Source organism: Monodelphis domestica, chromosome 8 (assembly GCF_027887165.1).
Source record: "Monodelphis domestica isolate mMonDom1 chromosome 8, mMonDom1.pri, whole genome shotgun sequence".
Lineage (NCBI taxonomy): Eukaryota > Metazoa > Chordata > Mammalia > Didelphimorphia > Didelphidae > Monodelphis > Monodelphis domestica.
Window position 1 is genome coordinate 66696598 of NC_077234.1, and position 25262 is coordinate 66721859.

The 25262-nt window shown below is 36.5% G+C and overlaps 1 long non-coding RNA gene across 1 annotated transcript; it reads left to right on the forward strand.

The window, feature by feature from the left end:
• Positions 1 to 861: 861 nt before the first annotated feature.
• On the forward strand, positions 862 to 19551 carry LOC103102294 (uncharacterized). The gene is made up of 3 exons (XR_471993.2): positions 862 to 952; positions 16481 to 16632; positions 19155 to 19551. It is a non-coding gene; the product is annotated as an uncharacterized LOC103102294 (long non-coding RNA).
• The last annotated feature ends 5711 nt before the right edge of the window (positions 19552 to 25262 follow it).

Consider the following 25262-nt stretch of genomic DNA (forward strand, 5'->3'; position numbering starts at 1 on the left):
GTCAAGCACTAGGTTACCATCACATTAATTCTTAACTGTCATCAATCATTGCTTAATTCAACCCTGGATTTTCTTATTAAACCCAGGTTTGAATATTCCACTCTTAAGTCCCTTGTCGTAGAACCAAAAATCCTTACTTTGAAACATGGTTCCATTGTTTCCACCATCAGATGTCTGCAGCCAAATGGGTGGATGAGAGCAATTTATTCCAGTGACCATAAAAGTGACTGAAGCACGCTCTGTGGAGTGCCGATAGTATTATCGGACATCAAAAGCTCCAAGGTCATCCACTGCATCCCAGACCATCGCCAGTCCTCTGGACTTTCGATTTGCCACCAGATTTTGATGACCTAGAGAGTGAGACTGATGACTTTGTGCAAGTCTGCCTCACTTAAATCCAATTCAAGTGCAAGTCATGACATCGCCCATTGGTTAGCTTCTGAATCAAAGGACAAATGTCAGCAATCTGGTGTCAGAAGTCTCATATGAAGCTTTTAAAAAATCCCTCTAAAAAGATATCTACTGACCTAGTTAGACTTATTCAAGAAACAAATATTTGAGTGTTGTTGAGTGAGTTAATTTTTAAACTATTCTTTTCAGTCGTTTATTTGGCTTTTCCTAAGGATGCCTCTGCTGTCCTAGCTGCTTCTCTCTCCACCCAAGGGCAGAAGTAAAAAAAGACAACAATTACTTCACAGCCTGATCATGCCGGTTTCATCATGCAGTTGGTGATGGGATGAGATTGGGAACAATCAGAAGGGAGTGATTTTCCTGTTTTAAAGGAGAGGACTCTCTGCTCTCCAGTGGTAGTTCCCAGCCCTTTAAAGAGCTTATGTTGTTCCTATTTTTAAAACAATGGTCTCCTTGGCAACTGTGTTTAACTCACAGGATTTGTTCTGCTCCAGCTAGCCAGAGCAACTTAAAAGAAACAAACACCTTGAAACAGAACAAGGTTTTTTGGGAACAGAGAAGGGGACTTTGCCACACCCATGGCTATTCCTGTTGGGTTCTGTGAGGATGGGGGGGGGGGGGGGTCCTGTACACTGCCACTAACAGCTCTCAGGGGTGGGAATTAGACCCTGCAAAATTAGGGAAAGATGCCAAGAGGGATTCAAAACCAGGACAGCATTTCCCCAAAGTCCTGAAAGGGATGGGTTTTGCCCATAAATATTCCTTCAGAAATAAGGAAAACACCCATTTACTAATCCTACTTCACACAACTCACCCTTGACTTTGAGACTGTCATCCTTGAAGCAAAAAATATCTTATCTTTAGGTAAAGCTGTCACTCCTTACTGTTCAGTCATGTCCCACTCTTCCTGACCCAATTTGACGTTTTCTTGGCAAACCGCCAGAGTATTTGCTATTATTTCCTTCTTCAGCTCATTTGACAGATGAGGGAACTGAGGCAAACAGGGTTAAATGACTCACCGAGGATTAGACATCTGGTAAATATCTGATGTCAGCTTTGAACTCAGGAAAATGAGTCAGGCACTGACTTCAGGTCTGGTACTCTATCCATTGCACCCCCTAGCTGTCTGTAGCACTCATTCCACTTTGCATGTTTGCTTATTCAAGCCTTTATTTATACCATTTGTTTAAATTGCCCACCAATTGTGGAAGACCTGTGCTTTCTCCATCTTTTTAAATCTCTCCTCTTTCTGACTCCAAGTTCAGGTGCCCTTTATCTTGAAAAACAAAAGCAAACCAAAAACTTGGCTTGGCCAAAGGAGTACTCAGGGGAAATTTATATCCCTGAGTGCCTATATCAACAAAATAAAGAAAGATCAACAATTTGGGCCTGCAACAAAAACTTGGCTTGATCCTGCTGCCCCTTATCTTCCTAAGGTTCTCCTTCCTCTCACTGATCAACTTCTCAAACCAATGCAGCTACCTCTACTGCCTCCATTTCTTCTTTATCTATGATCTCTCGCACTCTTTGTCCTCAGTTTTCCTTCCTTACCACTTTGTATCTTAAAAATCAATAAGCTTCCTGTTGTCAAAATTATTTTTTCCCTCAGATCTCATTTTCCTGACTTCTTGATATTGTTGTCTATCTCCTTCTTCTTCACACTCTTCTACTGCATCTGGCTTTTCTCCTATCTCTATTTCGACTACTTTAATTCATTGGGGTTATTGCACAAGGTTAATTCCTTGAACCTCCTTTGCTCCTTAGTTAAAATTATACTTCCTTGAGTTTGTGTCATAATCCAACTCACTAACTTAAATGTAAACTTCTTAAGGGCAAAGGAGAATGAGACAATTCAGGGTAAGGACAGGTGAAGAGAGAACAGTTTTATCCAGACACTCAGTAGAGTTCACCAATGGGCTAAGCTTGGAAAGAACATAAGGATTCTGAAAGGCAGAAAGGATATGATCACTTTGCCTCTCATCAGATCCTATCCATCCTTGAAGATCCTTCCCAAATCACTTCACTAAGAAATACTTGTTAGGCTCCTACTATGTCCCAGGCATTATGCTAGATACAAAGGCAAGTCTTAACTCTTTCATGACTACTATTGTCTTCACTGGACTTCCTTTCCAATAAAATCCTAAAGTACTTTCAGTTAGGACCAGATAACAGGATTTAATTAAAGTTCAGTGGATGCCATAATTACAGCTCATTATTGCACCTAGTTAATTAGATATTGTCACATGATGTTTAATATTGCCTTTTTATGGAAATACAATTATTCTTTCACAGAAGAGATGTAGGGATTCCTAGGATAGAATATTGTATACACTGTAAGATAAATATAAAAAGGACCAATAACATATGCTTTAAATTATATGATTTCATGTATTTAGTCTTGCATTCCAAAGTAGCCTTTAAGCTCATGGAGGTCAGGGATCTTTTCTCATGCTTCTGCATCTCTTCCCCATTTTATTATCTAGTAAAGAGTTGACCATATAGTGGGCACTGAAAAAATACTTTTTCATTAATTCTTTCAGTTGGATAATCTTATCTATAATAATATCTATCTATATATGTATATATGTATATACATATATAGATACACATAATATCTATCTATATATATATATATATATACATATAAAGTATTTCCATTAAATGGGTGGGTCATACAATGAGAATGTGAGATAAAAAAAAAGCAAGCACCTAAGTGCTACATTACTTTTTGTTGTTCAATTGTCTCAGTCATGTCTGACTCTTTGTGGGGTTTTCTTTTCAAAGGTACTGGAGTGGTTTGTCATTTCCTTCTCCAGCTCATTTTACAAATGAGGAAACTAAGACAAACCAGGTTAAGTGACTTACCTAGGGTCACAAAGCTAGTAAGTGTCTGAGGACAGACCTGAATTCAGAAAACTGAATCTTCATATGGTCCAGAGTCTTTCCACTTGTAAGAGAGGAGAGCAAATTCAGCGTGCTGGAAGACTATCTTGAGTGAGGGAAGGGCAGGAAGGAGAGAGAATTCTGGAGAAGAAACAGTGAGGTTGTTCTGAATGAACTTCTGAGCCTGGAGCATCCTCCTGTGAAGCCAGACCCCAGTAGCCAGTGGAAGCAAACCAGAGTGAACAGGACTTTGCCAGACTCTGCTATCACCACAAGAAGAATTCCTCAATCCCTCTAGACAGCCTTGAACCTGATATTATAGCTAGGGCAGCTAGGAGTCAGGACAGCTCTCACAATTGACCCCAGAGGGTCAGGCAGGCAAAGCCTGACCCTGCAGGATTTGGAGAGAAGGGGTTCAATTGTTATTATTAGGGACCTCCAATTTCCACCTTTCCATTACCTTATCCCAGAACTCATTTGCCCTACCTTTCATGTGTTCCTTTTAGAATAAATAGCTGTTTACTAGATCAAGTGCCTGCTTCATAGTATCCAAGAAGGGAGACTTGGAGTTTGGGGGGAGGAAGTTACACTTCTGTCCTCAGAGAGGGAGAAGCTGTCTGTCCTATACTTTATTTCAACCAAGTCTCTGAGGGAACAGTAACTTGTTATTCTGAAGGCAACCAGAGTGGGGTTTACCAGGGAAAGAGAGAAGGAAACTAGTCTATCCCCTCTTCCCATCTCTTGGCTCCATTCCATCTCTAACACACTCTGGTCCTGAATTCAGTGGTGGGAGACTCCATTTCTCTCCCTCCATTATTCAGTGTACCACCTAGTTGACCCAGTACATTGGTACCCATAGCTATTAAAAGGATCTGAGGGAAGCCTCTAGTATGTTGGGTAGGTCTTATATAGAATATATAAGGGGGAAAGTGCACAGGAATTATACACTGGTGCAACCTGAATCAGTGGATGGAATACACCTACTGGAAGGCTCAGAACTCCATCAAAATGTAAGGGCAGATCTCTCTCTCTCTCTCTCTCTCTCTCTCTCTCTCTCTCTCTCTCTCTCTCTCTCTCTCTCTCTCTCTCTCTCTCTCTCTCTCTCTCTCTCTCTCTCTTTCTCTCTCTCTCTCTCTCTCTCTCTATCTATCTATCTATCTATCTCTCTTTCTATTTTGCTGATTTGGTCTCCCTAGTACCTTTATCTGGGTCACTGAATCCAGTTATATTCTAATAGGTGGCCAATTCTGCTAGATCATGCCCTAGTTGATATTTCTCAGGGTAAACGATTCCAGCAAGTTTATCAGGACTGCTTGCCACTAGAGAGGAATTTTTAAGGGGATTTGCTATTTATATTATCAGGTTCCAGTAATTAACACTGAACAGCCTGCTCTATTTTGCCACACATCCCCCCCACTTGTATCTCTCCTCTACTATATTTTATGATTAAAGGTGAATTCTCATATCCTGGATTTGACTCCAGAGAAACATTAATATATGCCCTTGAGCAATAATGCAGTGCTGTGGCCACTTAATAAATCTTTGTTGACTGACTGATTCAATGGGGAAAACTCTACTGGGATGGGGGTTAGAAAGGCACATTCCCTCTAGGGCCAGTTATCCTCAGGGGAAGTCATCTGGGGCTGCCTACCGGGTCAATGATACTGCTTAGCCCCAGGGTAATTCCCAGAACTCCCTGTTTTGTCACATAGCTATATGAGACTTCCCGCTCCACAAGTCAGGATGGGCATATCATTTTATGTAAGCAATTAGTCACTAATTTGTTATGCTCATGCTTCTTCACAACCCAGATGAACCCATGCCAATATTTTCAGATGACCCCTGATTTTCTTTTAGCTATTTCTCTTTGGCCATTAAAACAACAACAACTACTACTAAAGCACATATGATCACCTGGAGAAATCAATACTCCCCTCACCCATATAAAAATTTTTAGCCCTATTAAATTTTCACTCTATTAGGCAAATTGACAACAGTTGCACCCCATTTTCTAGTTAGGATGATAGAGTTTAAGTTTAGAAACAAGGAAAGTTTTAAAAGTCTTCTTATTCCTTCTAAAGCAATCATTTAAAAAATATTCTTTACAAAGTGACCTCAGATGCAAAGATCTTTAAGAGAAAGGTGAAACAGAAAAATTAAATTTAGAAAAAGATTATTTTTGACAGCTGGATCTTATATCATTTGACTCTGATTTAATTATGATTTTGGAACCCAAATCCAACCTAGAAGAGGGAAAAAAATCAGTCTGGAATAGCCCAAGGCCTTTAATGCAAATGAAGTTTATATAGACTGCATTTTTGAGCACTTCTGGTAATATGTCTATTTTGAGTGATGCTCATAATTTTAAACATACACTCACTGAAGCTTCATACTAACATTTATTTATTTGTTTTAATACCCAAGTGAAATGATAGAATTTGAAAAAGAATTATAATTTAAAAGTATAATGATCCAACACTAAATATTAAAAGTGAAAAAAGAAAAGGCCAGGTTTTCTGATTTATAAAAATAAGTTAACAGGAGAGAGAATTGTAATAAAAATAAAAACAAGGAAATAAATTTAAGGATTTTTTCCAGGAATTGAAATACAACCTTTCCAAGATATGGAAAGGATTTCTCCATCTAATGGAAAAGCGGTGATCCATAGCATTACCTACTTTGTGAACTTAAGGAAATAGCTCTAATTTATTTTAATGTACCATGTAATCTGGCACATTTCCCATATTGTTCATTGATGTTAACTATACAATTCAAAGAAAAACTTGGACTGATATTTAGAATGTCATCTGGATACAACCTTTTGGTATTTCCAAACTCACCTCAGTTATCTGTTTTTCTTTTTCCTTTTTCCTATTGATTCTATAAAACAGAGCCAATGATAATAAATTCAGAATTAAAAACTAATGAAGACATAAGAAACTAGACTAGTTTCACAGCATACAAAGACCACCATTTCCCTTTCATTTCAAGGAAGGCCCTTAGATAGTTGAAAGAAAGTTTTGTGAGGAAAGGAGAGTCCATTCCTCCTAGATTGTGGGAGAGGTGAGGGTTGGAATATTTTTTCACAATGAATGGCTCCCTTTCTAATCAAGCCTTGCCTTTTAAAACTTTTCTTGCCTGAATACAGAGGTTGAGGGGACATGACAGAGGAGAGACTCTAAATGAACACTCTAATGCAAATACTATCAACAAAGCAATGGGTTCAAATCAAGAAAACATCTAATGCCCAGTGGACTTACACATCGGCTATGGGGGGGGGGGGGGGGAGGAAAAGAAAATGATCTATGTCTTTAACGAATAATGCTTGGAAATGATCAAATAAAATATATTTAAAAAAAAACTTTTCTGCCTTGCTTTTTCCATTCATATAATTTTTTAAAGATATTTTATTTTACCAATTACCTGTAATAATTTTCCACACAAGTTTTCTGAAGTTATAAGATCCAAACTGTCTCCCTCCCTTCTTTCCCTTCCCTTTCCTGGAGCTGGTCAGCAATTTGATCTGGGCTCTACGTGTATTATCAGGCAGAACCTATTTCCATATTGTTCATTATAAGAGAACGTTCATATAAAATCAAAACCACAAAAAAACTAAAGTGAAAAATTGTCTGCTTTGATCTACATTTTTCTGGAGGTGGATCACACTTTATCTGTCTCATATTCTTTTGTAACCTCTACTCGCTTTCTCTACATTTGGTTGGCTTCTTCTCTGTTTCCCTGTGAGAGAGTTCTGTAGCTTCATTTCCTCTCTCTAGTGCCAAGGATATAGCTGATAGGAGTCTATCTTTATCAGAAGGTCATTTTAAGTAAATGAATTCTGATTTTGCTTATATATAGCTCTACCTAAGGGTAATCAAAACTGTCAAGGTTCGCCTGATCCTCTTCAACCCCATGGGTAGTGTATATGTTGAGAAAGAGAATCATGGAAAAGCAATTTAGGCGGTATTCTATAAAATAGCATAGCAGGAAGAATTCTGACTTGGGAGTCAGAGTCTGGATTCAAATGCTTCTACCCTTTACTATCTGTGTGACCTTAGGCAAGTCATTTATAAAATAGGAAGTGGGAGTATGTTCTAAAGAATGAAATGAGATAATCTAGGTGAAATACTTTGTAACCTTAAAAGTGTCACATAAATGTGAGCTTTATTTATTATGATATCATAAGTCCCTTCTGTCTTTAAATCTATGATCAGACCAAGAATAAAATTATTATTGTGATATGGCAAAAAGGACCACGGTATCAAGAGTTGAGAGACTGGGTTGATGAACGTTTGGTTCTGAGAACCTGAGAAAAGCACACTAGTGAACCCAACTATAAGTGAGCCCAGGGCTCATCCAAGCACACACTTGGAGATCTACACAATAGCAAGAAGACCAGTTTTATTAGTCTACAAATTACAATGCCCACATTTAGACATTCCTGATTTAACTTTTATTCCATAGGCTTTAAAGAATGCACTAGCCACAGCTAAGTGGACCCAACACAGATGATTTTTTGCTATCATTGGCCACTTTTCACCCCACTTGTCTGCTAATTCAGGTTTCCTGGTGGGCACATATGTGGTCTCCTGCCCTTTCAGAGGGCCAGCAACCTTGGGCAGAGTTAGCACATCTGGAGGCTCATTCTTTGTTCTTCTATTCTTGTCCCAAATCAGAGCATCTCTGCTTGCCCATTGTCATAATTGGAGACCTACTGATGCCATGGTTGCCTGTGGAAATATTGAGTTTGCATATGATTAGTTCCTTGAGCTATTGCTTCCCCATTGTCATGATTGGAGACCTATTAGTGCCATGATTAGTTATGGAAATATTGAGTTTCATTTGATTAGTTTGTTGATCTATTGCTTCCCCATTGTCATGATTCCAGACCTAGTAATGCCATGATTGGTTATGGGAAAGTTGGGTTTGAATATGATTGGTTCCTTGAATTATTTCATATTTGTCATGTAGAATATCTGTATACACATGTGTGCATATGTCTCCCAGTTCCCCTTTATCAAATAGTTTAACAGGGAAGAATCTCACCTATCAAGCTATAAGTATGCTTGATTATGTAAGGTTCAAACATTTTTTTCTCCTGGAGAGTCTCCCAAATTTGAGTTCACTTTTGAGGTTACATAAGACAAATATATATGCTTAGAAAAAAGAGAGAAACAGCATAGTGTACTGTTAGAGATGTCAAACATGCTGTGTAGCCTACATGTGTCCTACATACTCCCAACTGCAGTCCAAACTAGCTTAAAATGTAATTGGAAAATATTTAAGTTAAAATAAGTTAAATTTATTATACATACATTTAAATTTTTAAAAATTAAAATAAAAAATAACAACAAAACAGATAATACTACATTTGAAAACTAAGTAATATGGAGCCTACCAGGATTCATATGGAAGGATTAGTGACACCTTTTTCTATATGTATTTAAAACCATTGGTGAGGTGGACAGGGCTTTGGAGTTGGAGTTGAGAAGACCCAAGTTCTAATATTGCCTCAGATACCTACTACCTGTATGACCCTGGGAAAATCACTTAATCTCTCTTGGCCTGTTTCCTCATCTATAAAATGGGGATAATAATACTGCCTGCCTCATAGGATAGCTAAGAATTCATATATGTAAGACATTTTGTAAACGTTAAAGCACTGCATAAATAATGAAGAACAATCAATCATCTAGGTCATTATTAGCCCTCTTGTCATCCCTTCTTCCCAACCCAATCTCAGATATTTAATACCTATGTGACAGTCTTGTCTCTGCCAATCACTTGCTGTGGACCTTGGACAAGTTACTTAACTTCTTGGTTCCTTAATTTCCACACCTCAGAATGATCAAATTTTGGATAGATAATCTCTAATACCCCTTGAAGAAACAAGAGCATATGGCTTCATGTCAAATAGAAGACCTATGAATGAAGACAAATTTAGAGTGATGATTATTAAAAGGCCAAAATGGCATCCTCTCTATAGAAAAATCAATCAGGAAACATTCATTAGACACCTATGTGTGCTGGTACTTTGAGTACTCTGGGCAACTAGATGGAGAGTGAATATGTCAGCAGTCCTAGAATGAGGAAGATTTGAGTTCAAATCCAGATACTTAAGAGATTTTTGACCTTGAGTAAGTCACTTAGCCCTGTTCACTCTCAGTTTCTTTATAAAAATGAGCTGGAGAAGGAAATGGCAAGCCACTCCAGTATTTTTGCCAAGAAAATACAAAATGGGGTCACAAAGAGTCAGACATGACAGAAATGACTCAACAAAAGCTGGTACTATAGGGATACAAAACCAAAATGATACATGGTGACTTGGAATTTGGTATAGGAGGTGAACTTTGAGCTAAATTTTGAAGGAGGCTAGGGGTTCTAAGAAATGAAGGTGAAGAGGGAGTGCAATCTAGGTATGGGGGACAACTTGTGCTGAAGCATGGATATAGGAAATAGTATGTGATGTATAAGGAAGGAGTCATGAGAAGGACAGTTTGGCTGGAGAAATGTATGAGCCTGTAAAGGTTGTCTGGAGCTAGGTTGTGAAAATTGAATGGAAGAGCTTTTATTTCATGCTAGAGGTGACTGAGAACCCTTGGAGTTTATGAAGCAGGGTTAAACTAGAGCTTTAAGTATATTACTTGCAGCTATATGTAGGATTGGCAAATGGAAAAGCTTGAGTAAAGTAGACCGACAATTGGAGAAATGATTTTTGAAAAACCAATATGGCAGTCTTCCCACAGAATAAAGAGTTCAATTAAAATCAAATATTTGTGGTCACAAGCAAGGCAGTCTTTCAGTCAATCAATAATCAATAAGCATATGTCTTTCAAATAAGTACTTGATAATAGTCTGCTTGGTTTTTTCAGCATCAGATGAGTCTTCCTGATTCCAGGTCTGATACTCTATCCATTTCACCACCTAGCTGCCTGATTTCTCCTTTAGTCTTTGCCTTAAAGGATAGCTGCTTGAAGGATGGATGGCTCCTTTGATGAGACATAAAGATGTTTTAAGAGCTGGCTCTTTTGATGGGGTAAAATGGTGATTTTTTTTTAAGACAAAAGATAATATTTTTCTAAAGAATGAAAAAAATCTTAATGTTTCCTTCATACTATGGTATAAACAACTAATAATTACTTAAAATATTAACCCTATGAGGATTATTTCCTTAACTATTCAAAATTGTTAAATGAAAACAATAAAGTTGTAATTATAAGATTTTAAACATGAGCAGGAGATAAATCATAAATCTATAAGGTTTTCCTTTCCCATAGCTCCTAAAATCCTATCTGTAAGGTAGCAGAAATGAACCTTGATGTTTTCTAGTTTAATTTCCTTTTCAGATCAGGAAAATAAGGTCCAAGGGTCTTCTGATTTTCAGTTCAGCATCCTTTCCTCTGAATCATGCTGTCTTTCTTCCTTTTACCCTCACAGGTAATCATTTTTCCCTCTCTAAAGCTACAACAAAATTGGAACACAGATTTTTTGAGTTTGATAATTTCTATGGCAACAGGCTATACTACTGCAAGCAGCAGTTCAAAACTTCACTGAATAATTTAAAAATAGAAAGGCTAAGATACAGAAATTAACTAAATATATAAAGCAGAGAAAAAAGAAAATATATTGGCCAAATTTTCTTATAAAGAGCTTGATTTCTCAAGTCTCTCCCAAAATAATGTTTTAGAAACTTTGAAAAAAACATCTTTCCAGATTGATCTGCTTACTAAAACTCATAGCAAGAAAGTGCTAGACAGTAGCCACAGTGATGTTTGAAATTATAATTATTATTGTGCTGTCATGTAATTGTCATCATACTTTTCCCCCTAAGAGCTCAAAGCAGAATCTTTGAAAAGAACTTTTCAACTACAAAAAAATGTCATGATCCATTAAAAGAATTTCAAATTTACTGTAGTAGCCCTTGATCTTGTGGCACTTTTTTGTGTATTAGCCTAAAGCAGTCTCATTTGGGACTGTTCATTGGGTAATGTTGGGTAATATTAACACAATTATATTAGAAGTTGAAAAGGACACATAATTAAATCACCCCAGGATGGCCCATCATGCCATGATATATACCAGTGCCAAATAGAGGAGAGTCTGTCTATTTGATCCTAGGGGAAATATGAAGCAACTGCCTCCAGACTCAGTCCATTTTATTTTTTGACAGCTCTAACTCTTTAAGAAAATTTTCTTTACCTGAAATCTCATTTTGCCTCTTGGCAATTTTCCACTTATGACTCCTACTGCTGCCCTTTGGAGCCAAGCAGAGAAAATCTAATTAATCTCTCAGGTGAGAAACCTTTAAATACTTGAAGATGGCTATCATGTACCTTCTAAGGCTTTTCTAGCTCATCCTTAGCATCCCCAGGTCTTCAAACTGATCCTCATATGGCATGGACTTAAAGCCTTTTACTGTTTGGATTGATTTCTTCTAGATGTTTTGAAGCATCTTATCAATGTTCTTTCTAAAATGTGGTATGCAGTTAGGGTTTGAACAGTGCACAGTACTATGGGGCTATCACAGCCTGGGGGCTACACCCCTTTTAAGCAAACCCCAGATTGCTTTAGCATTTTTGATTGCCATTGACTTCTACTGAGCTTGCCATCCACTAAACCCCTATCTTTTCAGATAAATTGCCGTTCCCCCACCCACCCAGATAAATCAGGCCTCTCCTATCTTATGAAATCAATTTTAGCCCATTTATGAAACTTTCTATTTGCCCCTCTTCACTTTTACTTTGCTGTTTCTAGCCTGTCAAGAGCTTTCTGGATCCTGACTCTCTCCTCCAGTGAGTTGCCTATTTCTTCTAGTTTTATATCATTCATAAATCTGATAAGGAAGTTAACTATGTCTTATCCAGGTTGTGCTTGAACTAGGTGACTCATGGGATAGTCAGACCTAGAGATGGGAGATCCTAGGTTCAAATCTTGGCAAGTCATTTAATCCCAAGTGCCTAGCCCTTATCACGCACTCTTCTGCCTTGGAACAAATACTTAGTATTGATTCTAAGATGGAAGGTAAGAGTCAAAAGAAAATTACTGCAGGACTTTGTTAATTTTGTCCAAGATAACATCTGTTTTTATATATGTCTGCTTTATCATATTTGTTGACTCTTACTGGTTTCTAGGGCAGTTGGTGACATAGTACATAGGACACTGAGTCATGAACCAGGAAGACCTGAGTTCTAATCCAGCCTCAGGAACTTACTACTTGTATGACCCTGGGAAAGTCACTTAACTTCAGTTTGCCTCAGTTTCCTTTTCTGTAAAGTGGTGATAATAAGAGTACCTATTTCCCAAGGTTGTTGTGAGGATAAAATGAGGTATTTATAAAGCTTTTAGCATAAGTTACTGAATAAATGCTTATTCTCTTGTAGTCTAATAAAACCCTCAGTTCTTTTTCATATAAAGTATTGTCTAGTCAGACCTAATCCTCTAAGTCTAAACACTCCCAGGCACTGCTGGATAACTATTTGCCACCACTGCCCCCTCTGTACTTGGGCATCCAAATTGGGGGTGGTTTAGGAGAATGGTTAGGAAGGATATGGGAAAAGGTTTGCTAAAGATAGCACAGAATCATTAATTCCCTTTCCCTTAAAGGATAATCTTATAATTCTCCTTCATGAAAGGAAAGAAGGGATGAAGGGAGGGAGCATTTACTAAGCATCTTCTGGGTATTTAATGTGCCAGACACTGTACCAAGCACTTTACAAATATTATCTCGTTTGATCCCCACAACAATCCTGTAAGGGAGATGCTGTTATCATCCCAGTTTTACAGCTGAGCTGTGGGAATTGAGTGAGCCACACTGATTCCATGTTGTGACTCAATTCTGGATCTAGCTCAGTTCCCTTTCTATTCGATTATGGGTCTGGTCTGATTTCTGTCTATGAGAAAAATTTATTCAATTATGGAAATTGTGAGAAAACATTATTGCAGTGTTTCAAACTAGCCCTGCCTGGCTGGGAAACTGGACCACCTCTGTTTGTTGCTTAGAGACCCTTACCCAAGGATCTAGGCTATGTTAACCAGAAACAGGCAGATCTCAAGATTGTTGCAAGAAATTTCCTCACAATATACATCGCAAGAAACCCACATGTCTTATCTGAAAGCTGGCCTGGAATATTAGTCGATCAGTTATTGTTTCTATGTTCCTTTGAATAAGACATAAGGGGGAGTGGGACACCTCTTCTTCTGATTTCAAGGAATTGCACCTGTTCCATCTTTCTCAGATTGGAAAGTTCCTAATCTTTCCTCCAATTAGAAATGAGATAATCTAATTTTGTATCCTGATTGTTTTCTTTTAATTAATCGGTCCTTAATACATAAAAAAAAACCTCTCTTATTCTATTCAGAGTCTTTAGGCTGACTGGGGGATCCATTGAACATTTTTTTATGCCTGTTTTTGCTAATTAGTCATATAACTTGGATTGCTTTCTTGGTTATTAGCCACTACCACAAGAGAAACTGAGGCCAGTTTTGAATTTAGGTCCTCTTTTTTTGCCAGTTGAGGGAATCAAGCCTTCATTTATTTTTTTCCTTTATAATCTTCTCCCTTTTTATTTGTTAATATTTTTAACTCAATTACATGAAAAAAAGAATTTTAAACCTTCATCTTCTCTAAGTTTGAGCCAAATTCTCACCCTCTTAACCCCCCTATCCTCTCCCCTCTTTAAGCCAGCAAGTATAATTTTACATGTATAATAGTGTAAAACATCTTTCCATATTAGACCATTTGTGAAAGAACTCAAAAGAAAAGTGAAGGAAAAAAAAGTGAAATATAGTATGTCTCTGCCTGCATTCAGACTCCATCAGCTCTTTCTCTGGAGGCAGATAGCATTTTTCATTATGAATCCTTGAGGATTTTCTTGGATCACTGTATTACCAAGAATAACTAAGTCATTCATAAATGTTCATTATATATTATTTTTGTTTCTTTATGCAGTGTTCTCCTGGTTCTGCTCTCTTCACTTTGCAGCAGTTCATGTAGGTCTTCCCAAGCCTTTCTTAAATCATTTTTCACACAATTTCTTATAGCACAATAGTATTCCAGGGAATTCATACACCCAACTTGTTCTGCCAATTGATGGACATCCCCTCGGTTTCCAATTGTTTGTCACCCCAAAAATAAAAGAAAAAGAAAAGCTACTACAAATATTTTTACACAAATAGATCTTTTCCCCTTTTAAAAATCTCTTTGGAATACAGATCTTGTAGTGGTGTTGCTTCAGGGAATGTAGTTTTTAAAGCTCTTTGGGCATAGTTCCAAATCTCTCTCCAGAATGGTTGGATCAGTTCATAACTCCACCAGCAGTGCATTAATGTCCCAATTTTGCCACATCCCCTCCATTTATTATTTTCCTTTTCTGTCTTATTAGCTACTCTTGAAATCTGCGAAGTGGTACCTCAGAGTTGTTTTAATTTGCATTTCTCTAATCAAGAGTGATTTAGAGCATTTTTTCATGTGATTATATATAATCTTGATTTCTTCATCAGACCTAGGTCTTCTTGACTCCAGATATGATGCTCTATTCACTGAGTCACCCCAATGTTTATTAGTTTTATATCCAGGATATCTTTAGCCATCTCTAAGCCATGTTCATTTAAAGCAAAATGAAAAATAATTAGACTTAACTTGGAGTCAGAATACTTGTGATCCAACTTCAATTCTCATAATAATTACTGAAATGACCTTGGATAAATCACTTGGAACTCGGTTTCCCAATCTGAAAAGGGAAGAATTTTGACTATATGATCTCTAAGCTCCTTCTCAGTTCCAGCTGTCTATACATTGCTGGAATGTAAAATTGTTGGCAAAGGTTTGACTCAAGGTAAGGCTATTCTTTATTAGATTAAAATACAGCCCACATTTTTTATTGAGTCTTTTGGTAAATTTCTACCCTTGGAAGTCATAGATGTGTTTCAAATCATTCCTTTTCTATTCAAATTATAACAATCATCACAACCAACAAATATTCTTCACATACCATGATGGCATCACTGATATTTACTAGGGCATTACATATGGACTTACTTTTTTCCTGTGTGGTACTAAATTTATGCTGTGTTCTTTGAACTCTTTTAACATAGTATAGTGAATTCAAAACTAGACTTGGACCCAGGAAGACCTCAGCTCAAATCCTGCCTTAGACATATTAACAAGTCATTCAGTCTTTCAAGGTCTCAGTTTTCTCATCTGTTAAATAAGAGGGTTGGATTCAATGACTTCTAAGGTTCCTTACAACTCTGTATCTATGATCCTATAAACATTTAGGAAAAGGTCAGTTAGAGCTAAAGGTCAGGACATATTATTTCATCTATGACGTTATAACCACTCATATATATATATGCACATATATATATATATATATATGATGAACCATAAAATTCCATAGTGCTTACCTTAAGATGATTCTCTTGAATAGGTAGGGCAAATATTATTTTCATTTGAAAAATGATGAAACTAGGGATCACATGGAAATAAAGTGATTAGCCCAAGGTTATTTAGCCAATAAGATCTGAAATAAGATCTTTTGACTATACCCATGTTATAACCTCAAATTGCCCTCCCAAAATCTAGTAATGGCACTTTTTACCCAAGGCTCATCTTTGGTATCAGAGATAACAACGTATGTGAGCTTACTTTCTTAATATTAACTCCTCCCTTGACTCCATGAACAGCTGAACAAGATTGTTTTTTCTTTTCAAATTCTCATCCCTCATCTTGCAGTCCAGAATAAAATGACCTTTGTTTAACCATGTATGATTGTATTAGCCAAATAATTTCCACAAAAAGTTATATTCTTTTTCTGCTATCATTTGTATAGATCGCCAAGAAATGTCTTGAGACATTTCACTGCCAATTGTGTTATTTGGTAAGATTGGGAAGTAACTACTGGGAACTGCCATTTAATATTCTTTCAGTAATTTTGCCAAAATATTTCCAATAAATCCCCCCATTTTAAAAATCCCATTTCAAGTTGCTCAGGAAAATTAAATTCTTTAACTCTCAAGTACAGGACATAAAATTAATCCAGTTTTTTTTTTTGTCCAAAATTGTGGCAAGTATCAATGGAACACTCATTAGTCATTTGCTCAAAAACATTACAGAGCTTGGAACTAAAGAGAAGATATTTGTCATTTTAAAAATTGCTGTTAATTATTTAATATCTTTTTTTAAAAGGCTTATAATTGGTCCCACAGCCTCCATGAAATGAATCTGGGCAAGTCAAGCTTAATGGACAATAGGGGGCAAGGAAAAGATGTATGACTCCTGTTGACAATATTGCTATCAGTACAGAAGAGATGCTATTAACTTTCATATTTGCAGCCAATGTAAGTAACCAAAGAGCATAATGTAATTGTTTCTGACTTGCAGTGCTTAAAATAGCATTTCTAATTTGTAACACTAATTGGTATATCATTTAAGCTGCACCAAATGATTGAGTTTTATGAAAAAGAAAAAAGTCTCAATTTCATGTAATTTGAATGCTAAAAGTCTTGCATATTTTCTTAAAAGGTGGAATTTCCTTTGAATAGCACACTCTGATTTTCATATCCTTGAATATTATACTTGTTAGATATTTATCATGAATAGAGTACTGTATAACTGAACCTTTAAGCAAATATTATCTCATTTTACTGTAAAAATTCAAACCCCATGCATTATTACTTAAGATCACAGAATTTGTTCCAGGGGATCATCCCTTTGCCCCCTTGAAGGATTGTCCTTTACCCTATCCCAGAATAATTGTCTGCTCTAGTCTTATAACTCTCCAAAAAGGAGAACAAGTGTGTTTGTCTTCCTTCCCTAGATAATTACCATAATTCTATACTTCCCTTTGGCAATGGGAACTTTGTCTTTAAGTGCATTTGAGTCAACTCAGAATTCCTTTTCACATTTTTGGCCAAACTATCAGTTAATTTAAGCATTGGAGCTATTACTATATTTTCTAATATCTACAAAGTCCTTTTTTTCTTCTACTCTTTCAAAATTCTAGCTTTGAGGTTCATAGGGTCATAGATATAGGACTGGATGGAACTTTAGAAGGTCATCTAGTCCAACATCCTTATTTTTATCGAAAAGGAAACTGAGAGGCAGGTTAAATGAATTGTACATTCCTCCCCTCAGCTCCCCCCTCCACTCAATAAACTCCAATTCCTTCCTATCATCTCCAGAATCAAATATAAAGTATTCTTTTTTTTTTAAACCCTTACCTTCCGTCTTGGAGTCAATACTGTGTATTGGCTCCAAGGCAGAAGAGTGGTAAAGGCTAGGCAATGGGGGTCAAGTGACTTGCCCAGGGTCACACAGCTAGGAAGTGGCTGAGGCCAGATTTGAACCTAGGACCTCCCATCTCTAGGCCTGGTTCTCAATCCACTGAGCTACCCAGCTGCCCCCAAATATAAAGTATTCTGTTGGTATTCAAATCCCCTCATAACTTGCTGCCCTTCTGGCCCCTTTCCAGTTTTCTTACATTTTTTTTAAAACTTCATTGATTTTTTGTTCATTACATTAAAGTTCCCAGGTATGTCTGTCTCTCCCTCCCCTGCCATACATCTTATACCACTTTTCTTCCAGTGACACAGACCTCCTTGCTGGTCTTCAAACAAGACACCTCCCTTCAACTCCAGGCATTTCCATTGTCCCTACCCAACTCCATTCATTCCTAGAGCACCCTGCCTCTGCACCTCTGCTGCCCAATTTCCTGGGCTTCCCATCTAAAGTCTCACCTCCCATAAGAAATATTTCTGAATCCCCTTAAATCTAGGGTCCTCTCTCTGTTGATGATCTCCTATTTATTCTGTATGTAGCTTGTTGGTACATAGTCATTCTCGTGTTCTCTCCTCTGTTAGACCCTGAGCTCCTCCAGAGTAAGGTTGGGCTTCTCCTTTTCCTTGTATCCCCTGTGCTTAGTTAGCATTGTGCCTGGCCCTACAAGACACCCACTGACTGACTTACACAAACTTTAGATGGGAAAGCCAAAATTCAAGTCTTTTCACCCTGAAATGGTAAGACAGGAAATGGGAGCATCTCATTCATTCTCTTCTCTCTTAAAGAGAGGTCTGTCATTAGCTATTATCTCTGGATGAATGCATCTGTATGTAACACGAGTCTGAAATGTGCTAACTGACTTTGCCTGGGTTTTCGAAGCTAAAATGAAATGGTCATGAGAATCCTGTTAGCAGGTATGGGGGAACATGCAATAATGCTAACAGGGCTGAAGTGTAGCAGCACCTACCCAGAATTTTCTTCCCCTAAAAATGCGAGATAAAATCCTCAGTACCATATGTATGAGGCTTTAGTGAAATCTTTTCCTTCTAGAAATAAGCTAGCTACACTGAAGTCAGGGAAATGTCTTCTTTTTGAAATTAGATGAGTGTGATGATCTTTGAACTGCAAAAACAAAAATAAAGTTTTTTTCAAAGTTTATTGGTTTACTTCACATGGCTCTAAAAGGAAATAGTTAAGATTTTTAGATAATCAAATTTCTCAGGGTCAGCCTGGGAACACTATGAATCAATGCACCTGAGTTCCTTTTCTCTCTCCAAGAATTATTTCTTCTATATTTTCAATGGTGTGATTCTTGCTTCTATTCCTATAGTTCATATAAGATCTCTAGAGATGGCAGCTTAGGTTATAGAAACAAAGGGACCTATTAATTAAGAGGCAATTAAAAAGATAAAACTGTGATCATTGTCCCCTGCTCCCCCTGCTAATTGTGCTAAGGCTCTAAAACTATATAAGTATATTTTTGCTCTACCCAATAGATTAATTATCCTATAATCTATAAAGCAGCCATGAACCTTAAGAAACTCAATATTATTCCCTATTTTAATTCCTGTCTTTCTTCTAGAATACAAGACATCTGTTCTGAGTAACTTCCATCTGGAATACTGTAGCCCTCATTTCCCGTTTGCATACGTGATATTAGTGTAATTGAAACTGGTTTAGAAACAGAAAAGGAAGAAAAATAATACTTGCTTCATTTGGTCCACAGAAAATTGCATTGTCTTTTGATTTCCACCCTTGAATGGAAGTAGTTATGGTGCCACACACAAGAGAAATGTCATCTTAAAAATTACACGCTAATATCAGTTAGCACTGTGATGTTAGTAGCAATTAACCTTAAAAGCAACAATTTTTTTAATATGGTGTCTCTCCATTAACTCATCCCTTTTTATAAACAATTACATGATACATTCTCATGAAAAGCATATATATTCAATAATAAATATTTAACTTGAAGATCAGGTTTGTTTTGGTTTGGTTTTTTATCTCAACTTGAAAAAGATTGCAGCAAACTTCCTGAGAAGAGAGCTCTGCTGATCGGAGATAGGAAAAGCCCTTCAATATTTGCAGAATGAGAAGGTTGGTAGAGAGTATAACATAATTTCCATCAGACAAATATGCATCATTTCAACTTATTCCTCAGAGGGAAAAAACCCATAAGATTCCCTTCTACTAAAAAAATTAACCATTATCTTCATCACAAATGCTTAGACTTTATTAATTGAATTAATTAAATTTTCCGATTTCGTATTTTATATTACTCCTTCTTAATTCTATTGCTTCCCTTCTGGTTTTTTATCTCCAATTTATCCAACATGTAGTTTGTTTGTACATAGTTTTGATTTGTTGTAGTTGTGATTTGTTGTCTCCCCCACCTAGCTGGGAGCTTCTGTATGACTTGAACTGTCTATTGCTTTTGTTTGTTATCCTCAGTTCTTAACACAATGTCTGGCCCATAGTAGAAGTTTAATAAATATTTATTGTTTGGCTGACTGAATGCTAGAGCTACCCAGTGTCAGAAAATCAAATGTAAATGTCAGCTTTTCCTTATTCATTTTGGCATTTAAAATTAATACAATAAGGAGCTTGAGCCCTGCCTTTTTAAAAATTTTATCTTTTTTTATTCCAGTAATAAATTTACACATAAGTTTTCAAAGGTTACATAATTCAAGTCATCTCCATCTCTTCTTCCCTCCCCCTTTCAGAATTGACAAGCAATTCAATCGGATTATACATGTATTATCTTTCAAAACATATTTACATCATTCATTTTTGTAAGAGAGTAATCTTATACCAAAACCCCAATTAATATATCCAAATAAACAAGTGATAAATCATGTGTTTTCATCTGCATTTCTACTCCAACAGTTCTTTCTCTACAGGTGGATAGCACTCTTTTCAAAAGTCCCTCAGAATTGTTCTGTATCATTGTATAATTAGTAGCAAAGCCTATCATATTTGATTGTCCCATGGCACTTCAGGTTCTGTGTATAATGTTCTCCTGGTTCTACTTATTTCACTCTGCATCATGTAGGTCTTTCCAGTTTTTTCTGAAATTATCCTGTTTAACACAATAGTATTCCATCACTATTATATACTGTAATTTGTTCAGCCATGGGGACATCCCTTTAATTTCCAAATTTTTGTCACCACAGAAAGGACAGCTATAAATATTTTGGTACTAAGAGGTCCTTTCCCATTTTTTTATATCTTCAGGATTCAGACCTAGTAGTGAGCCCTGCCTTTTAAAAGATGTGAAGGTGCGCTGTGTAAATGCAATATGGGGGCAGACACAATATAAATAAATACAAGATAATCTACTTCAAAAGATTTGAAGAAATCAAAGGAATGGAGCTAATATTCAGAGATGACTAACAAGGGATGAAAAGCCTTCAAACCTGAAATTTTGGTTTTATATAATCTCAGTAAGGAAGGAAAAAAAGAAAAGACTTCTACAGAAATGACTATAACTTAAATATCTCATAAACTCAGGTTCTGAAGATCATGTACCAAAGATGGCTATATCACCAATGATGAATACAAAAGAATGGCATAGATAATAAAACAGTGTCAGCAAAGGAATTAAGGAGGATAAGGGCACTTAAAGTTTAGAGTAAAAGAACTATGGATGATATAGGATGATTGTGGCTTGGACCAGAAAGTATATTGTTAAGAAATGGAAAAGAGAAAGTAGAGCTATTCAACCCCATTTTCATTTGATTTCTCTCAAGTTAAATCATTTTGAAACTGATGGAACTAAAACAACGTGAAGAGGAAACTGAAGCCTTAAGATGGCAGGACAGAAAGAGAACACAAAGTAACCTTAAATGAGGCCACACTTGCTGATCTAGGTGAGGTATACCCTATGGTACAGAACAGAATGTTTGTTTGCTAAGCCACTGTTGTTGATCTTTGAAAGATCATGGAAAACTGGGAAAATACAACTAGAAAGTAAGAGATGGATAACTATTGTCTTAATGGTAAAAAAGATAGAAATGGTAGATTCCAAAATCTATAAACCCATAAGCTTGATATTGACCCCTGGCAAAGTTCAAGTAAAACAATGGTCATAGAGAACACTCATAAATATTTCCAAGGAGACCAAGGACAGAGGGGGAAAGAAGAAAGAAAGAAAGAAAGAAAGAAAGAAAGAAAGAAAGAAAGAAAGAAAGAAAGAAAGAAAGAAAGAAAGAAAGAAAGAAAGAAAGAAAGAAAGAAAGAAAGAAAGAAAGAAAGAAAGAAAGAAAGAAAGAAAGAAAGAAAGAAAGAAAGAAAGAAAGAAAGAAAGAAAGAAAGAAAGGAAAGAAAGGAAGGAAGGAAGGAAGGAAGGAAGGAAGGAAGGAAGGAAGGAAGGAAGGAAGGAAGGAAGGAAGGAAGGAAGGAAGGAAGGAAGGAAGGAAGGAAGGAAGGAAGGAAGGAAGGAAAAGAAGAGAAAGAGAACAAGGGAAGGAGGAAGGAAGGGAGGAAAGAAAGAAAGAAGAAAATTTATACATAATTTTTAGCCACCAATATAGTGTGTTGTGTTGTTCAATTGTTTCCATATATATTGTTAGCATCAAATGGGAGGGTGTTAAAATTATAAAATATATAAAATATACATAATATTAAATAAGATAAAAATATTTGAGAGATGAATTGAAACAGTGGCCCATTGAATTCACAGCCCTGCTAGTCAATGAGTATTGGTGGGGAGGTATCACTCAATTTGCATCTTTGTATTCCTTGAGATTTGGCAGGTAGGCAAATCAAGTAACCCACCCATCCCACATATGAAAAGTGTCACAGATTTGGAAAGGAATTGAGCTACGAGGGTCCTCCTCTTTTGCTTATGGGAATGAATGAGAAAATGTCTATCTTATTATAAAAGTTGTATTATTAAAAAAGCTGACCCACTCTGAAAAGCTTACTTATCACCAGCAATCAGTCTATCAATGTGTTGCTATTTAGTGTATTTATTTTTAAAAAACTCAAAATCTTTTTAACAAAAGAAGGAAGGAAATTAATTTTTATTAAGGAAGAAGCCTACTATTTGCCTACTATTTGCCAGGTCAAGAGTTTTACAAATAATATTTCATTTAATCTTCATAAAAGTCCTGCAAGATAGGTGTGATTATTATGCTCATTTTATAGTTAGAGAAACTGAGGCAGAGAGAGGTTAAATGACCTGTTTAAAGCTTCACAGTTAGTAAGTGTCTGAATCTGAGCTTGAACTCAGATCTTTCTGACTCCAGATCCAGAATTCTATTCACTGTGCCACCAGCTGCCTGCACATATGGGAAAAAACCCATATGTATAAGAATATTTCTAGCAGCCCTTTGTTGTACTAGAAAAGAATTGAAAGCAAAATAGATGCTTATCAATTGTGAGATAGCTGAACAAACTGTAGTATTAATTGTTAGGCCATAAGAAATGAAAAATATAATTGATTCAGAAACACTTAAGACAACTTACATACACTGGTTCAGAGTGCAATGAATAGGATGAGAAAAATTTGCATTTATATTTATGTATTTATTTAAAAACAAAGTGTATATGATAGAAGGTCAGTTTTTCATATAAGTTTTTCATCCTTCTTTGTTTGATGAAAGTCTTGGTGACTTAATTTCATGGTAGAAAAAGAAAAATCACTAAAAAATAGTAGAGCAACATCATCCTAAACAGAAGTCTCTAATGGAAAGACAAGTGGTCTTCTCCTTTGTTTTGTCCAGTTCAAAATTTGGCCATGACTGGACTTAAAACACAGACGGTGCATTTTTATCAAATTTATGAAACATGCAGCTGGAGAGGAGGTGATAGTTAATATATCAGTAAACAGAATCAGGATGTCGAAGATTTTAGTCATTTGGAGGTATATCAATCTAACTGATGCTGGACTAGTTTTCATCCATGAGCATGATCTCATAAGGTCTTGACCACCTTCACTCAAGTCAGTTCATCCCTGAATATAATAGTTAATGGTAGATAGTATCTATGTGGTACTTCAAGCTTTGCAAAGAGTTTGTATACATTATTTCATTTGATACTCACAATTCCATTTTACAGATAAGAAACTGATACAGAGAAAGGATAAGTGATTTTTATCTGTGGTCACATAGCTAGGAAATAGCTGAAGCAATTTTCATACTCTGGTCTTCCTGACTTCCAAGATGGGGGCTCTCTACATTGTGCTAGCTCAAGCAAATTCCATGTTAAATTCCTGCTGTGGGACCTGGAAGGAAAGTCTATAGTACATCATAAAACCTTGCCCCTGAGGTGGCATTTTGGCAGCTTGCCAACTCTGTCTAGAGGAGATTATGAAATCTGGATCACCTGCAGGAATGCCTTGAACCCTTTGAAGAGAGAGTTGTCCACCATAAAATCTATTATGGCTCAGGAAATAGAGAAGTGTTGACCAAATGAGATCAAAAGATAATCTGTTGGATACATGATGCTCATTTAATCAGGTCACAAACATGAAGCATCTGGTAAGTTGTAGAACATGTTAGCTACACAAACCCACATTCCCATGTCAGGAATCTCATCTCTCTCCTCTGGCTCCCATTTACTCATGCTCCCAGAGACAATAATCACCTAGGTTAGCTTAGAAATACCAGCCAAGCATCTTTGTTGCTTCTCCTTGATTTTGATAAACTGGTTACTTACTTGCTCTTCCCCTCTTTCCCATTTCCATCTTCTGCTATGTTTATATTCCAACCCTATGGACTTGTTGACTTTATTTCTCTTCCCTGACAATCTTTAGAATGTGGAGGAAAGGCTCACTGTGTGCCTGGTCAGATGACCTGGTCTAGATCTTGGCTCTGCCATTTATGACCTTATGGGGAATTATTAAACCTTATATTAATAATATATATAACATATATATAATACACATTATATATAATAAGAATAACAACAGTAGTAATAACAATGATTAGCATTGATATGGTAGGTGAAGTTTACAGAGCTTTTTAAAATTATATTTTTCTTTCCCAGATTACATGTGGATCTGATCTTTAATTTACTGACATTTTGAGATTCATGTCCTATCCCTCTTCCCCTCTCTCTCTTCCTCCCTCCCTGAGACAACAGGTAATATAATAAAGGGTATATAGTACAACATGTACTATCATGCAACACAGATTTCCATCTTTGTCATGTTAAGAAAGAAGATGTCACTTCTACAAGGAAAAAATTCATGAAGGAAATGAAGTGGGAAATGGTAGTCTTCAATCCACATTCATATTCCATCGGTTTCTTCTATGGTAGCAGATAGCCCTTTTTGTCATGAGTCTCTTGGAGTTGTTTTAGTTCCTTAGCAAAGCTTTTTTAATGAATTATCTCAGTTGTTTAATAACATGCACAATCTATATCACAAGGTTGTTGTAAGAAAGTAACAGAATAATACAAAATGCTTATAATTGTAAAGTGTATCACATTATAAAGTATTTTGACCAATCTTTTTCCTGGTTGTCCTGGGGTTCAATAGATCCATGTATTGCCTTATTCATAAAAAACAACAACGACCTCCTACCTTCTGTCTTAGTAACACTTTAAGACAGAAGGGCAAGGGCCAGACAAATGGGGTTAAGAGACTTGACTATAGTCCTACAGCTAGGAAGTGTCTGAATCCAGACTTGAACTCAGGTCCTGCTGACTCCAAGCCTGACATTCTATCCAATGTAGCACCTCACTG